This window comes from Gadus chalcogrammus, chromosome 5, assembly GCF_026213295.1.
Source record: "Gadus chalcogrammus isolate NIFS_2021 chromosome 5, NIFS_Gcha_1.0, whole genome shotgun sequence".
NCBI classification, from domain to species: domain Eukaryota; kingdom Metazoa; phylum Chordata; class Actinopteri; order Gadiformes; family Gadidae; genus Gadus; species Gadus chalcogrammus.
This window is the reverse complement of record NC_079416.1, coordinates 603471-620011: the sequence shown is the minus strand read 5'-3', so window position 1 is coordinate 620011 and position 16541 is coordinate 603471. Positions and strand designations below refer to the sequence as shown.

The 16541-nt window shown below is 44.6% G+C and overlaps 1 long non-coding RNA gene and 5 other non-coding genes across 7 annotated transcripts; all 6 read right to left on the bottom strand.

Moving 5' to 3' along the window:
- Positions 1-1867: 1867 nt before the first annotated feature.
- On the bottom strand, positions 1868-2921 carry LOC130383207 (uncharacterized). 2 transcript variants are annotated; one of them, XR_008895709.1, is made up of 4 exons: positions 2505-2921; positions 2344-2397; positions 2143-2220; positions 1868-1945 (listed from the first exon to the last, which is right to left on the bottom strand). It is a non-coding gene; the product is annotated as an uncharacterized LOC130383207 (long non-coding RNA). The 2 variants fall into 2 exon arrangements; XR_008895710.1 differs by having other exon boundaries at positions 2143-2217.
- A 1621-nt stretch (positions 2922-4542) lies between these two features.
- On the bottom strand, positions 4543-4615 carry trnav-aac (transfer RNA valine (anticodon AAC)). Its single transcript has one exon. It is a non-coding gene; the product is annotated as a tRNA-Val (tRNA).
- Positions 4616-8837: 4222 nt separating this feature from the next.
- On the bottom strand, positions 8838-8910 carry trnav-uac (transfer RNA valine (anticodon UAC)). The gene has a single exon. It is a non-coding gene; the product is annotated as a tRNA-Val (tRNA).
- Positions 8911-9457: 547 nt separating this feature from the next.
- Positions 9458-9530, bottom strand: trnav-cac (transfer RNA valine (anticodon CAC)). Its single transcript has one exon. It is a non-coding gene; the product is annotated as a tRNA-Val (tRNA).
- Positions 9531-10520: 990 nt separating this feature from the next.
- On the bottom strand, positions 10521-10593 carry trnav-uac (transfer RNA valine (anticodon UAC)). Its single transcript has one exon. It is a non-coding gene; the product is annotated as a tRNA-Val (tRNA).
- Positions 10594-11140: 547 nt separating this feature from the next.
- On the bottom strand, positions 11141-11213 carry trnav-cac (transfer RNA valine (anticodon CAC)). The gene has a single exon. It is a non-coding gene; the product is annotated as a tRNA-Val (tRNA).
- Positions 11214-16541: the final 5328 nt, after the last annotated feature.

The window sequence follows — 16541 nt, the reverse complement described above, 5'->3', positions numbered from 1 at the left end:
AGCTCCCTGTGTAATTTGCGAGCCGCCTCCAAATTAGTCTCGTCGGGCACTGTACTGCCTCCAGTTACCCCCTCCTGCAGAAAATGTATCATGCATAGTGAGAAACACAAATTGTTATGTGTGTTACTAGGTGTGTAGAGATTTAATTTCTTCTTGTTTATGATCTCATCATAGGGAATTGATTTTAACTTCAAACGCCCACCACCCCGTTTGTTATGGACCCCTGTGACCACCAGCTCTAACACATCATCCGTCAGACCTGTGTCGTTACTCTGTATGACATGGCTAATATGATCCATAAACAAATCCGCATTGTAATCATCACCCGCCACGAGCACAGCCTGCACATCAGCTGCCAATGAAGGCCCTCTCAAAACAACGTTTAAGACACTACCGTCGGCTGTACTTTGTGAACAGTTTGTTATAACCCCCGACAGCCTCTCCCTGATCAAATCAGGGACCTCTTGTACATTTTCAAGGGATATACTTCTCAGATCAATGGTCTGTCTAACCTCAAAACCGTTAAAGCGGGGAAATAATCTAGTATGCAACTCGTCATCATCATCACCCGCCGCCATAGGCACAGGTGTACCATCATCACCACCATCATCATCATCACCACAGCCAACAACATCAGCACCGCCATCGTCACCATCAACGTCAACAACACCGCCACCACCACCACCACCCCGCCACCGTCCTGTATATTCGACTCTATAGAGTCACCAGTCCTACCCCCTACAGCCGCCAGGGGTTCCTGAAAACCCTCACCATCCCCTTCGTCACGTTGCGACACATGCAATACATCTATCGGTGATGTTATGTCTATCTGCTTGGCTATGTCTAGCCTCTCTTGTACACTAGCCAGCCACCCATCGACAGTGTTAAGTACATCTCTGGTGTATGCCGCCGCATACAACACATCCCTTGTGTCTAAATCCCCGGGGACATCTAACCCCACACACACCTCCCCGCCATCTGCACATGGATCGTTCGAAACATTTATCATAGCAGCCCTGTCTAGGGCCTCCGTCATTCTATTACCCCCTACATCAGCATCAATTAACACACGTCTAGTTCTAGCTATGTCAGCACGTATTTCCCGCATGTCTAAACCACCTTCAGCACTCATGCCCCCACCCCCCACACGGTCTACAGACGTATCGCAGGGTGTATCATACCTCATAGCCATCTCTTCAAGATCTACATCGATAATGCTACCCCCGCTATCAGATCTACGCCGTCTCTTGGGATTACCGTCTACAGATTTGAATTTCCTTTTTCTGGGGCTAATAGCTTTATGCATTGTGTTCAGCTATAGTTTTTATGCCAATAGATTTTATTACGTTCAGTTTAAAACAAAATATCCTCTCCACAGAATAAACGAAAAAGATAACAAACAAAAAAATAAGAATAAAAAGAACACCCCAAAACCACAAATCAAATACTAACGATTCATCGTAAGCATATCCAGAGCATCATTCATGATAGTCATCCGGGCAGACATGGCCTTGTAGGCCCTGATGTTATCCTGCGCCGTAGTTTCAATTAGCCAAATTTTCCGCGCCATATTAGATATCAGAAGCCCCCTATCCAAGGCCAGAGTGTTAACACGCACTGATGCCTCGACAACCAAAATCTGATGCTGTATTGATTTTATAGCCAGACCGTAACGCACTAGCTCGTCCTTGATTTCCCCGATGATCTCGAGTGACTGTGCCGTTTGCGCTTCGACAGTCTGAAATCTGCTGTCAATACGTTTCACAGACAATGCACCCAGTTTACACTGACGACCAATGGTTGAGGAGTTTACATCAACTGCTGTAGTTACCAAGGTTAATTTACCGACACAATCCTTACAACAGTGGGTACATGCTTTTGAGATTTTTCTTGGTTAGACGGTTTGATCCAGGGGTCCACTGTTTCACACCATCCACGATAGGTACTATACGTAAACAGATAAAAAAAAATAAAAATAAAAATAATAATAATAATAATAATAATAAAAAAAAAAAATACAAAAGTATACAGGGGTTAGGGTTGGCTGGTCTTTATTATTATTATTTTTTTTATTCATTATTAAATGCACAATAAAATAGATGTAATACATGTATGATAATAGTGTGTGTACTAATAACTCACCATAACTACTGCTGGCCCCCACATTGGTCCGATCACCGAGTATCTTTCTTCGATTATTCAACCGAATATCAGCACCTGCTACACGACAGAAACATACGATTTAGCGGTTATTCTATGGGCATATATTATAGCCGATAATAATAATAATGATAGAGAGTGAGAGGGATCTATATATTATACGTTGCTATGAAATCATCTTACGTGCGCGTGGACCCTGAGGCCTTTTCAAGCTCTCATAGCCGACGTCAGAAATCACTACGGAAAAACTATGCATCAATCAGATATGGGCCACGTATACACATGGTCATAGTCATGATATAATAATAATAATAATAACATATTACACTCATATGAATACTTACAGTCAGTAGGCATAGTTGCGCAGGTTGTAGTAGCTGTTTTTCTTTCTTCTCCTTTATTCTGCAGCCGCTATGACGAGTCTACTAGCTTAGCCTAGCGCTCAGACGTTTGGATGATCAGGGTGTTTGGAGGATCAGGGTGTTTGGAGGATCAGGGTTATCTTCATTCTGCACTGGTTCGATATATATCCCCTATAGGTGATCCACAGAATACCCGACACACCTACCCCCAGTGTTATGACCTCCCGACCAATAGACACGCCGTTAGTGCGCATGCCTAGATACCATTGGCCTACGCCTACTCATTCACACAATAGACTATCTACTAATGATACGTAGGTTAATACATATATCTTATAATAAACGCAAATAATAGAATATATATAGCTATGTATTAAGAGGTTACATATAATAATATTCAACACTTTATTATATCAAAACACACATACACACACACCCACACACACACACACACACACACACACACACACACACACAACACACACACACACACACACACACCCTTTCACCTAGGCTGGCTTATGGAGGATGTGGTTGTCTACCCGATGGTAAACATGTAACCCTCCGGCTATTGGCGACGTTAACCAGAGGGGGCATAGAACAACACCAAACACCATAGCATTGCTTGAAAGCTGTGCCTTAAGTGCCTTAAGTGCCTTAAGACAACACATGCATAGAGAGGAAGAGGCATCCCATTAAAACGCGTCACACGACCCTAGCAGGCTCGCACTCTAGTTGACTCCATAAGGGGAGGAGAACGTAGACCCCCCCCCCCTTATAATAAATGAAATTATTAGAACATCAGATAATAGTATCATGATAACTCCTAATATGTTTTCTAAGTGATCCACAATCGGACCCTCCTATGGTGAACACCACTTTTTTAACCCTGATATGCTTTATTTATCTATCTATATAGAATATTACTATACAGGAGATTATGGGCTTGTTTACCGTATTCTCATCCCTATAATACGACACCCACTATATATATATATATATATATATGTGTATTAAGAGGTTACATATAATAATATTCAGCGCTTTATTATATCAAAACACACACACACACACACACACACACACACACACACACACACACACACACACACACACACAGACACACACACACACACACACACACACACACACACACACAGACACACACACACACACCCTTTCACTTAGGATGGCTTATGGAGGAGGTGTTTGTTTACCATTTGGTAAACATGTAGTCCTCTGGCTATTGGCGACGTTAACCAGAGGGACGAGGAACAACACCATACCCCATTAGGAGTCGTAACTCCTAATATGTTGTCTAAGTGATCCACAAACGGACCCTCTTATGGTGAACACCTCACACACACACACACACACACACACACACACACACACACACACACACACACACACACACACACACACACACACACACACACACACACACACACACACACACACACACACACGCACACAAATATACTTAGGATGGCTTATGGCGGATGTGGATGTCTACCCGATGGTAAACATGTAACTCTCTGGCTATTGGAGACGTTAACCAGAGGGACGAGGAACAACACCAAACACCAAAACAATGCATTGAAAGCTGTGCCTTAAGGGCCTTAAGACAACACACGCAAAGAGAGGAAGAGACATGGCCATAAAACGCATCACACGACACCTAGCAGGCTTGCACTCTAACTGACCCATAAGGAGAGGAGAACGTAGGCCCTATATTAAATCACACATAATAGCAATAAGTCCCTTGACATAACAACACCAACCGGAAGTGCCGTCATTAGAAACACCCCGCCCCCCTCCCCCCAACCGGATGTTGATGTTTTAAAAAACCTACCCAAGTGGTGGTAAGTATTAACTACTCACGTAGAAGACTCAGTAACGCTAGGAAAATCAGGAAAGGAGGTTGACACCAAGACACTTCTCACAACGAGAGTTCCAGTTTAACTTTCATACGGTCTATGCTCTCAACTGCGAGCGCTAAATACAAATACTTTCACCATGTTTCCGCCCGGTCTCGAACCAGGGACCTTTCGCGTGTTAGGCGAACGTGATAACCACTACACTACGGAAACCATGTCGATTGAGCAAAACCCTAGAAAATTTTGTCAGCAGAAGCTCCCGCATGAACAGGTTTTCAGCGCAGGTTTAAACACTTAATAATATGACGAGGCTATCAGTTGAAGAGGTGGCGTGGTGCCAAGTAGACGCTGCTGAAGGCTCTGTTCCAGATAGACTCATCACGAATAGCTGCTTGATAGTAAAGCAGGAGAATTTAAACATTAACTTTGTTGATCTCAAAACAGTATTGCTGTTTCCACCCGGTTTCGAACCGGGGACCTATCGCGTGTTAGGCGAAAGTGATAATCACTACACAACGGAAACCTAATAGCTTGAGCATAACCCTAGAAAATTTTGTCAGCAGAAGCTCCCGCATGAACAGGTTTTCAGCGCAGGTTTAAACACTTAATAATATGACGAGGCTATCGGTTGAAGAGGTGGCGTGGTGCCAAGTAGTCACTGCTGAAGGTCCTGTTCCAGACAGACTTTTCCTGATTAGCTGCTTGATGGTAAAGCAGGAGAATTTAAACATTAACTTTGTTGATCTCAAAACATTTTAGATGTTTCTGCCCGGTTTCGAACCGGGGACTACACTACGAATACACATACACCTAGTATCTGGCAACCCATCAGAATCCCGTCATCAACCGTCCAGTCTAGTTCACAACATTTAATGGAACCAGGGTCAGAGTGGTCAGGTGTGAATGTAAGTGGTTATATCATACATATTTGAAACATATTATCCTAAACATCCATTCGCCCATCTGCTACCGCGGGGAACAATGCTAGCACGCTAGGCCTCAATTGTAAAGTCGTAACGACAGCGGCCAAAGCCCGCCACGACATGCTAATGGACTACGAACCGTCCATTGCACGCTAGACGATCCAGGATGAGACGGTTACCCCAGAAGTCCATGCTGGAGATGTGCACGTAGAAGACTCAGTAACGCTAGGCAAAACAGGAAAGGAGGTTGACACCAAGACACGCCTAAGAACTTCTCACAACCAGAGTTAGAGTTTAACTTTCACACAGTCTATGCTATCAACTGCAAGCACTAAACACAAATACTTTCACCATGTTTCCGCCCGGTCTCGAACCGGGGACCTTTCGCGTGTAAGGCGAACGTGATAACCACTAAACTACGGAAACCTGTGAGAATGAAAAAAAAACTAGAAAATATTGTGATCAGAAGCACCCGCATGAACAGGTTTTCCGCGTTGGTTTAAATACTTAATAATATGACGAGGCTTGTAAAGTCGTAACGACAGCGGCCAAAGCCCACCACGACATACCAATGGCCTACGAACCGTCCATTGCATGCTAGACGATCCAGGATGAGACGGTTACCCCAGAAGTCCATGCTGGAGAGGTGCACGTAGAAGGCTCAGTAACGCTAGGAAAATCAGGAAAGGAGGTTGACACCCAGACACTTCTCACAACTAGAGTTCGAGTTTAACTTTCATACAGTCTATGCTCTCAACTGCGAGCGCTAAATACAAATACTTTCACCATGTTTCCGCCCGGTCTCGAACCGGGGACCTATCGCGTGTTAGGCGAACGTGATAACCACTACACTACGGAAACCATGTCGATTGATCAAAACCCTAGAAAATTTTGCCAGCAGAAGCTCCCGCATGAACAGGTTTTCAGCGCAGGTTTAAACACTTAATAATATGACGCGGCTATCGGTTGAAGAGGTGGCGTGGTGCCAAGTAGACGCTGCTGAAGTTTCTGTTCCAGATAGCCTTTTCCCGAATAGCTGCTTGATAGTAAAGCAGGAGAATTTAAACATTAACTTTGTTGATCTCAAAACAGTTTTGATGTTTCCGCCCAGTTTCGAACCTGGGACCTTTCGCGTGTGAGGCGACCGTGATAACCACTACACTACGAAAACACATACACTGTGTATCTGGCGACCCATCAGAATCGCGTCATCAACCGTCCAGTCTAGTTCACAACATTTAATGGAACCAGGGTCAGAGTGGTCAGGTGTGAATGTAAGTGGTTATATCATACATATTTGAAACATATTATCCTAAACATCCATTTGCCCATCTGCTACCGCGGGGAACAATGCAAGCACGCTAGGCCTCAATTGTAAAGTCGTAACGACAGCGGCCAAAGCCCGCCACGACATGCTAATGGACTACGAACCGTCCATTGCACGCTAGACGATCCAGGATGAGACGGTTACTCCAGAAGTCCATGCTGGAGAGGTGCACGTAGAAGACTCAGTAACGCTAGGCAAAACAGGAAAGGAGGTTGACACCAAGACACTCCTAAGAACTTCTCACAACTAGAGTTAGAGTTTAACTTTCACACAGTCTATGCTATCAACTGCGAGCACTAAATACAAATACTTTCACCATGTTTCCGCCCAGTCTCGAACAGGGGATCTTTCCCGTGTTAGGCGAACGTGATAACCACTACACTACGGAAACCATGTCGAATGAGCAAAACCCTAGAAAATTTTGTCAGCAGAAGCTCCCGCATGAACAGGTTTTCAGCGTTGGTTTAAACACTTAATAATATGACGCGGCTATCGGTTGAAGAGTTGGCGTGGTGCCAAGTAGACGCTGCTGAAGTTTCTGTTCCAGATAGCCTTTTCCCGAATAGCTGCTTGATAGTAAAGCAGGAGAATTTAAACATTAACTTTGTATATCTCAAAACGATGAAACTGTTTCTGCCCGGTTTCGAACCGGGGACCTATCGCGTGTTAGGCGACTCAGTAACGCTAGGCAAAACAGGAAAGGAGGTTGACACCAAGACACTCCTAAGAACTTCTCACAACTAGAGTTAGAGTTTAACTTTCATACAGTCTATGCTCTCAACTGCGAGCACTAAATACAAATACTTTCACCATGTTTCCGCCCGGTCTCGAACCAGGGACCTATCGCGTGTAAGGCGAACGTGATAACCACTACACTACGGAAACCTTTTTGAATGAAAACAAACCTAGAAAATATTGTGATCAGAAGCACCCGCATGAACAGGTTTTCCGTGTTGGTTTAAATACTTAATAATATGACGAGGCTATCGGTTCAAGAGGTGGCGTGGTGCCAAGTAGACGCTGCTGATGGTTCTGTTCAAGATAAACTCTTCACGAATAGCTACTTGATAGTAAAGCAGGAGAATTTAAACTTTAACTTTGTATACCTCAAAACAATAATGCTGTTTCCGCCCGGTTTCGAATCGGGGACCTTTCGCGTGTAAGGCTAACGTGATAACCACTACACTACGGAAACACATACACAAGAATCTGGCAACCCATCAGAATCCTGTCATCAACCGTCCAGTCGAGTTCACACCATTTAATGGAACCAGGGTCAGAGTGGTCAGGTGTGAATGTAAGTGGTTATATCATACATATTTGCAACATATTATCCTAAACATCCATTCGCCCATCTGCTACAGCGGGGAACAATGCTAACACGCTAGGCCTCAATTGTAAAGTCGTAACGACAGCGGCCAAAGCCCGCCACGACATGCCAATGGCCTACGAACCGTCCATTGCATGCTAGACGATCCAGGATGAGACGGTTACCCCAGAAGTCCATGCTGGAGAGGTGCACGTAGAAGACTCAGTAACGCTAGGAAACTCAGGAAAGGAGGTTGACACCAAGACACTTCTCACAACGAGAGTTAGAGTTTAACCTATCGCATGTTAGGCGAACGTGATAATCACTACACAACGGAAACCTATTAGCTTGAGCATAACCCTAGAAAATTTTGTCAGCAGTAGCTCCCACATGAACAGGTTTTCAGCGCAGGTTTAAACACTTAATAATATGACGCGGCTATCGGTTGAAGAGTTGGCGTGGTGCCAAGTAGACGCTGCTGAAGTTTCTGTTCCAGATAGCCTTTTCCCGAATAGCTGCTTGATAGTAAAGCAGGATAATTTAAACATTAACTTTGTATATCTCAAAACGATGAAACTGTTTCTGCCCGGTTTCGAACCGGGGACCTATCGCGTGTTAGGCGAACGTGATAATCACTACTCAACGGAAACCTATTAGCTTGAGCATAACCCTAGAAAATGTTGTCAGCAGAAGCTCCCGCATGAACAGGTTTTCAGCGCAGGTTTAAACACTTAATAATAAGACGAGGCTGTCGGTTGAAGAGGTGGCGTGGTGCCAAGTAGTCACTGCTGAAGGTCCTGTTCCAGACAGACTTTTCCCGAATAGCTGCTTGATAGCAAAGCAGGAGAATTTAAACATTAAATTTGTAATTAATGCTGTTTCCGCCCGGTCTTGAACCGGGGACCTTTCGCGTGTAAGGCGAACATGATAACCACTACACTACGGAAACCTGTGCGAAAGAAAAAAAAACTAGAAAATATTGTCATCAGAAGCACCCGCATGAACAGGTTTTCCGCGTAGGTTTAAATACTTAATAATATGACGAGGCTATCGGTTGAAGAGGGGGCGTGGTGCCAAGTAGACGCTGCTGAAGTTTTTGTTCCAGATAGACTTTTCCCGAATAGCTGCTTGATAGTAAAGCAGGAGAATTTAAACATTAACTTTGTATATCTCAAAACAATGAAACTGTTTCTGCCCGGTTTCAAACCGGAGACCTTTCGCGTGTTAGGCGAACGTGATAATCACTACACAACGGAAACCTGTTAGCTTGAGCTTAACCCTAGAAAATTTTGTCAGCAGAAGCTCCCACATGAACAGGTTTTCAGCGCAGGTTTAAACACTTAATAATATGACGAGGCTATCGGTTGAAGAGGTGGCGTGGTGCCAAGTAGACGCTGCTGAAGGCTCTGTTCCAGATAGACTCATCACGAATAGCTGCTTGATAGTAAAGCAGTAGAATTTAAACATTAACTTTGTTGATCTCAAAACATTTTTGATGTTTCCGCCCGGTTTCGAACCGGGGACCTTTCGCGTGTGAGGCGAACGTGATAACCACTACACTACAAAAACACATACACAAGTATCTGGCAACCCATCAGAATCCCGTCATCAACCGTCCAGTCTAGTTCACAACATTTAATGGAACCAGGGTCAGAGTGGTCAGGTGTGAATGTAAGTGGTTATATCATACATATTTGCAACATATTATCCTAAACATCCATTCGCCCATCTGCTACAGCGGGGAACAATGCTAACACGCTAGGCCTCAATTGTAAAGTCGTAACAACAGCGGCCAAAGCCCGCCACGACATGCCAATGGCCTACGAACCGTCCATTGCATGCTAGACGATCCAGGATGAGACGGTTACCCCAGAAGTCCATGCTGGAGAGGTGCACGTAGAAGACTCAGTAACGCTAGGAAACTCAGGAAAGGAGGTTGACACCAAGACACTTCTCACAACGAGAGTTAGAGTTTAACCTATCGCATGTTAGGCGAACGTGATAATCACTACACAACGGAAACCTATTAGCTTGAGCATAACCCTAGAAAATGTTGTCAGCAGAAGCTCCCACATGAACAGGTTTTCAGCGCAGGTTTAAACACTTAATAATATGACGCGGCTATCGGTTGAAGAGTTGGCGTGGTGCCAAGTAGACGCTGCTGAAGTTTCTGTTCCAGATAGCCTTTTCCCGAATAGCTGCTTGATAGTAAAGCAGGAGAATTTAAACATTAACTTTGTATATCTCAAAACGATGAAACTGTTTCTGCCTGGTTTCGAACCGGGGACCTATCGCGTGTTAGACGAACGTGATAATCACCACACAACGGAAACCTATTAGCTTGAGCATAACCCTAGAAAATGTTGTCAGCAGAAGCTCCCGCATGAACAGGTTTTCAGCGCAGGTTTAAACACTTAATAATATGACGAGGCTATCGGTTGAAGAGGTGGCGTGGTGCCAAGTAGTCACTGCTGAAGGTCCTGTTCCAGACAGACTTTTCCCGAATAGCTGCTTGATAGCAAAGCAGGAGAATTTAAACAATAAATTTGTAATTAATGCTGTTTCCGCCCGGTCTTGAACCGGGGACCTTTCGCGTGTAAGGCGAACGTGATAACCACTACACTACGGAAACCTGTGCGAAAGAAAAAAAAACTAGAAAATATTGTCATCAGAAGCACCCGCATGAACAGGTTTTCCGCGTTGGTTTAAATACTTAATAATATGACGAGGCTATCGGTTGAAGAGGGGGCGTGGTGCCAAGTAGACGCTGCTGAAGTTTCTGTTCCAGATAGACTTTTCCCGAATAGCTGCTTGATAGTAAAGCAGGAGAATTTAAACATTAACTTTGTATATCTCAAAACAATGAAACTGTTTCTGCCCGGTTTCAAACCGGAGACCTTTCGCGTGTTAGGCGAACGTGATAATCACTACACAACGGAAACCTGTTAGCTTGAGCATAACCCTAGAAAATTTTGTCAGCAGAAGCTCCCACATGAACAGGTTTTCAGCGCAGGTTTAAACACTTAATAATATGACGAGGCTATCGGTTGAAGAGGTGGCGTGGTGCCAAGTAGACGCTGCTGAAGGCTCTGTTCCAGATAGACTCATCACGAATAACTGCTTGATAGTAAAGCAGTAGAATTTAAACATTAACTTTGTTGATCTCAAAACAGTTTTGATGTTTCCGCCCGGTTTCGAACCGGGGACCTTTCGCGTGTGAGGCGAACGTGATAACCACTACACTACAAAAACACATACACACAGTATCTGGCAACCCATCAGAATCCCGTCATCAACCGTCCAGTCTAGTTCACAACATTTAATGGAACCAGGGTCAGAGTGGTCAGGTGTGACCTAAGAACTTCTCACAACTAGAGTTAGAGTTTAACTTTCATACAGTCTATGCTCAGTTTTGATGTTTCCGCCCGGTTTCGAACCGGGGACTTTTCGCGTGTGAGGCGACCGTGATAACCACTACACTACGAAAACACATACACGGCGTATCTGGCGATCCATCAGAATCCCGTCATCAACCGTCCAGTCTAGTTCACAACATTTAATGGAACCAGGGTCAGAGTGGTCAGGTGTGAATGTAAGTGGTTATATCATACATATTTGAAACATATTATCCTAAACATCCATTTGCCCATCTGCTACCGCGGGGAACAATGCAAGCACGCTAGGCCTCAATTGTAAAGTCGTAACGACAGCGGCCAAAGCCCGCCACGACATGCTAATGGACTACGAACCGTCCATTGCACGCTAGACGATCCAGGATGAGACGGTTACTCCAGAAGTCCATGCTGGAGAGGTGCACGTAGAAGACTCAGTAACGCTAGGCAAAACAGGAAAGGAGGTTGACACCAAGACACTCCTAAGAACTTCTCACAACTAGAGTTAGAGTTTAACTTTCACACAGTCTATGCTATCAACTGCGAGCACTAAATACAAATACTGTCACCATGTTTCCGCCCAGTCTCGAACCGGGGACCTTTCGCGTGTTGGGCGAACGTGATAACCACCACACTACGGAAACCATGTTGAAGGAGCAAAACCCTAGAAAATTTTGTCAGCAGAAGCTCCCGCATGAACAGGTTTTCAGCGCAGGTTGATAGTAAAGCAGGAGAATTTAAACATTAACTTTGTTGATCTCAAAACAGTTTGGATGTTTCCGCCCGGTTTCGAACCTGGGACCTTTTGCTTGTGAGGCGAACGTGATAACCACTACACTACGAAAACACATATACGGAGTATCTGGCAACCCATCAGAATCCCGTCATCAACCGTCCAGTCTAGTTCACAACATTTAATGGAACCAGGGTCAGAGTGGTCAGGTGTGAATGTAAGTGGTTATATCATACATATTTGAAACATATTATCCTAAACATCCATTCGCCCATCTGCTACCGCGGGGAACAATGCTAGCACGCTAGGCCTCAATTGTAAAGTCGTAACGGCAGCGGCCAAAGCCCGCCACGACATGCTAATGGACTACGAACCGTCCATTGCACGCTAGAAGATCCAGGATGAGACGGTTACCCCAGAAGTCCATGCTGGAGAGGTGCACGTAGAAGACTCAGTAACGCTAGGCAAAACAGGAAAGGAGGTTGACACCAAGACACTCCTAAGAACTTCTCACAACTAGAGTTAGAGTTTAACTTTCATACAGTCTATGCTCTCAACTGCGAGCACTAAATAGAAATACTTTCACCATGTTTCCACCCTGTCTCGAACCGGGGACCTTTCGCGTGTAAGGCGAACGTGATAACCACTACACTACGGAAGCCTATGAGAATGAAAAAAAAACTAAAAAATATTGTGATCAGAAGCACCCGCATGAACAGGTTTTCCGCGTTGGTTTAAATACTTAATAATATGACGAGGCTATCGGTTCAAGAGGTGGCGTGGTGCCAAGTAGACGCTGCTGATGGTTCTGTTCAAGATAAACTCTTCACGAATAGCTACTTGATAGTAAAGCAGGAGAATTTAAACATTAACTTTGTATACCTCAAAACAATAATTCTGTTTCCGCCCGGTTTCGAACCGGGGACCTTTCGCATGTGAGGCGAATGTGATAACCACAACACTACGGAAACACATACACGGAAAATCTGGCAACCCATCAGAATCCTGTCATCAACCGTCTAGTCGAGTTCACACTAACACGCTAGGCCTCAATTGTAAAGTCGTAACGACAGCGGCCAAAGCCCGCCACGACATGCCAATGGCCTACGAACCGTCCATTGCATGCTAGACGATCCAGGATGAGACGGTTACCCCAGAAGTCCATGCTGGAGAGGTGCACGTAGAAGACTCAGTAACGCTAGGAAAATCAGGAAAGGAGGTTGACACCCAGACACTTCTCACAACGAGAGTTCGAGTTTAACTTTCATACAGTCTATGCTCTCAAATGCGAGCGCTAAATACAAATACTTTCACCATGTTTCCTCCCGGTCTCGAACCGGGGACCTATCGCGTGTTAGGCGAACGTGATAACCACTACACTAGGGAAACCATGTCGATTGAGCAAAACCCTAGAAAATTTTGTCAGCAGAAGCTCCCGCATGAACAGGTTTTCAGCGCAGGTTTAAACACTTAATAATATGACGAGGCTATCAGTTGAAGAGGTGGCGTGGTGCCAAGTAGACGCTGCTGAAGGCTCTGTTCCAGATAGACTCATCACGAATAGCTGCTTGATAGTAAAGCAGGAGAATTTAAACATTAACTTTGTTGATCTCAAAACAGTATTGCTGTTTCCGCCCGTTTTCGAACCGGGGACTTTTCGCGTGTTAGGCGAATGAGATAACCACTACACTACGGAAACCATGTAGATTGAGCAAAACCCTAGAAAATTTTGTCAGCAGAAGCTCCCGCATGAACAGGTTTTCAGCGCAGGTTTAAACACTTAATAATATGACACGGCTATCGATTGAAGAGTTGGCGTGGTGCCAAGTAGACGCTGCTGAAGTTTCTGTTCCAGATAGCCTTTTCCCGAATTGCTGCTTGATAGTAAAGCAGGAGAATTTAAACATTAACTTTGTTTATCTCAAAACGATGAAACTGTTTCTGCCCGGTTTCGAACCGGGGACCTAACGCGTGTTAGGCGAACGTGATAATCACTACACAACGGAAACCTATTAGCTTGAGCATAACCCTGGAAAATTTTGTCAGCAGAAGCTCCCGCATGAACAGGTTTTCAGCGCAGGTTTAAACACTTAATAATATGACGAGGCTATCGATTGAAGAGGTAGAGTGGTGCCAAGTAGTCACTGCTGAAGGTCCTGTTCCAGACAGACTTTTCCCGAATAGCTGCTTGATAGCAAACCAGGAGAATTTAAACATTAAATTTGTAATTAATGCTGTTTCCGCCCGGTCTTGAACCGGGGACCTTTCGCGTGTAAGGCGAACGTGATAACGACTACACTACGGAAACCTGTGCGAAAGAAAAAAAAACTAGAAAATATTGTCATCAGAAGCACCCGCATGAACAGGTTTTCCGCGTTGGTTTAAACACTTAATAATATGACGCGGCTATCGGTTGTAGAGGTGGCGTGGTGCCAAGTAGACGCTGCTGAAGTTTCTGTTCCAGATAGACTTTTCCCGAATAGCTGCTTGATAGTAAAGCAGGAGAATTTAAACATTAACTTTGTATATCTCTAAACAATGAAACTTTTTCTGCCCGGTTTCAAACCGGAGACCTTTCGCATGTTAGGCGAACGTGATAATCACTACACAACGGAAACCTGTTAGCTTGAGCATAACCCTAGAAAATTTTGTCAGCAGAAGCTCCCACATGAACAGGTTTTCAGCGCAGGTTTAAACACTTAATAATATGACGTGGCTATCGGTTGAAGAGGTGGCGTGGTGCCAAGTAGACGCTGCTGAAGGCTCTGTTCCAGATAGACTCATCACGAATAGCCGCTTGATAGTAAAGCAGGAGAATTTAAACATTAACTTTGTTGATCTCAAAACAGTTTGGATGTTTCCGCCCGGTTTCGAAGCGGGGACCTTTGGCGTGTGAGGCGACCGTGATAACCACTACACTACGAAAACACATACACGGAGTATATGGCAACCCATCAGAATCCCGTCATCAACCGTCCAGTCTAGTTCACAACATTTAATGGAACCAGGGTCTGAGTGGTCAGGTGTGAATGTAAGTGGTTATATCATACATATTTGAAACATATTATCCTAAACATCCATTCGCCCATCTGCTACCGCGGGGAACAATGCTAGCACGCTAGGCCTCAATTGTAAAGTCGTAACGACAGCGGCCAAAGCCCGCCACGACATGCTAATGGACTACGAACCGTCCATTGCACGCTAGACGATCCAGGATGAGACGGTTACCCCAGAAGTCCATGCTGGAGAGGTGCACGTAGAAGACTCAGTAACGCTAGGCAAATCAGGAAAGTAGGTTGACACCAAGACACTCCTAAGAACTTCTCACAACTAGAGTTAGAGTTTAACTTTCACACAGTCTATGCTATCAACTGCGAGCGCTAAATACAAATACTTTCACCATGTTTCCGCCCGGTCTCGAACCGGGGACCTTTCGCGTGTTAGCCGAACGTGATAACCACTACACTACGGAAACCATGTCGATTGAGCAAAACCCTAGAAAATTTTGCCAGCAGAAGCTCCCGCATGAACAGGTTTTCAGCGCAGGTTTAAACACTTAATAATATGACGCGGCTATCGGTTGAAGAGGTGGCGTGGTGCCAAGTAGACCCTGCTGAAGTTTCTGTTCCAGATAGCCTTTTCCCGAATAGCTGCTTGATAGTAAAGCAGGAGAATGTTAACATTAACTTTGTATGTCTCAAAACGATGAAACTGTTTCTGCCCGGTTTCGAACCGTGGACCTATCGCGTGTTAGGCGAACGTGATAATCACTACACAACGGAAACCTGTTAGCTTGAGCATAACCCTAGAAAATTTTGTCAGCAGAAGCTCCCGCATGAACAGGTTTTCAGCGCAGGTTTAAACACTTAATAATATGACGAGGCAATCGGTTGAAGAGGTGGCGTGGTGCCAAGTAGTCACTGCTGAAGGTCCTGTTCCAGACAGACTTTTCCCGAATAGCTGCTTGATAGCAAAGCAGGAGAATTTAAACATTAAATTTGTAATTAATGCTGTTTCCGACCGGTCTTGAACCGGGGACCTTTCGCGTGTAAGGCGAACGTGATAACCACTACACTACGGAAACTTGTGCGACAGAAAAAAAACCTAGAAAATGTTGTCATCAGAAGCACCCGCATGAACAGGTTTTCCGCGTTGGTTTAAATACTTAATAATATGACGAGGCTATCGGTTGAAGAGGTGGCGTGGTGCCAAGTAGACGCTGCTGAAGTTTCTGTTCCAGATAGACTTTTCCCGAATAGCTGCTTGATACTAAAGCAGGAGAATTTAAACATTAACTTTGTATATCTCAAAACAATGAAACTGTTTCTGCCCGGTTTCAAACCGGAGACCTTTCGCGTGTTAGGCGAACGTGATAATCACTACACAACGGAAACCTGTTAGCTTGAGCATAGCCCTAGAAAATTTTGTCAGCAGAAGCTCCCACATGAACAGGTT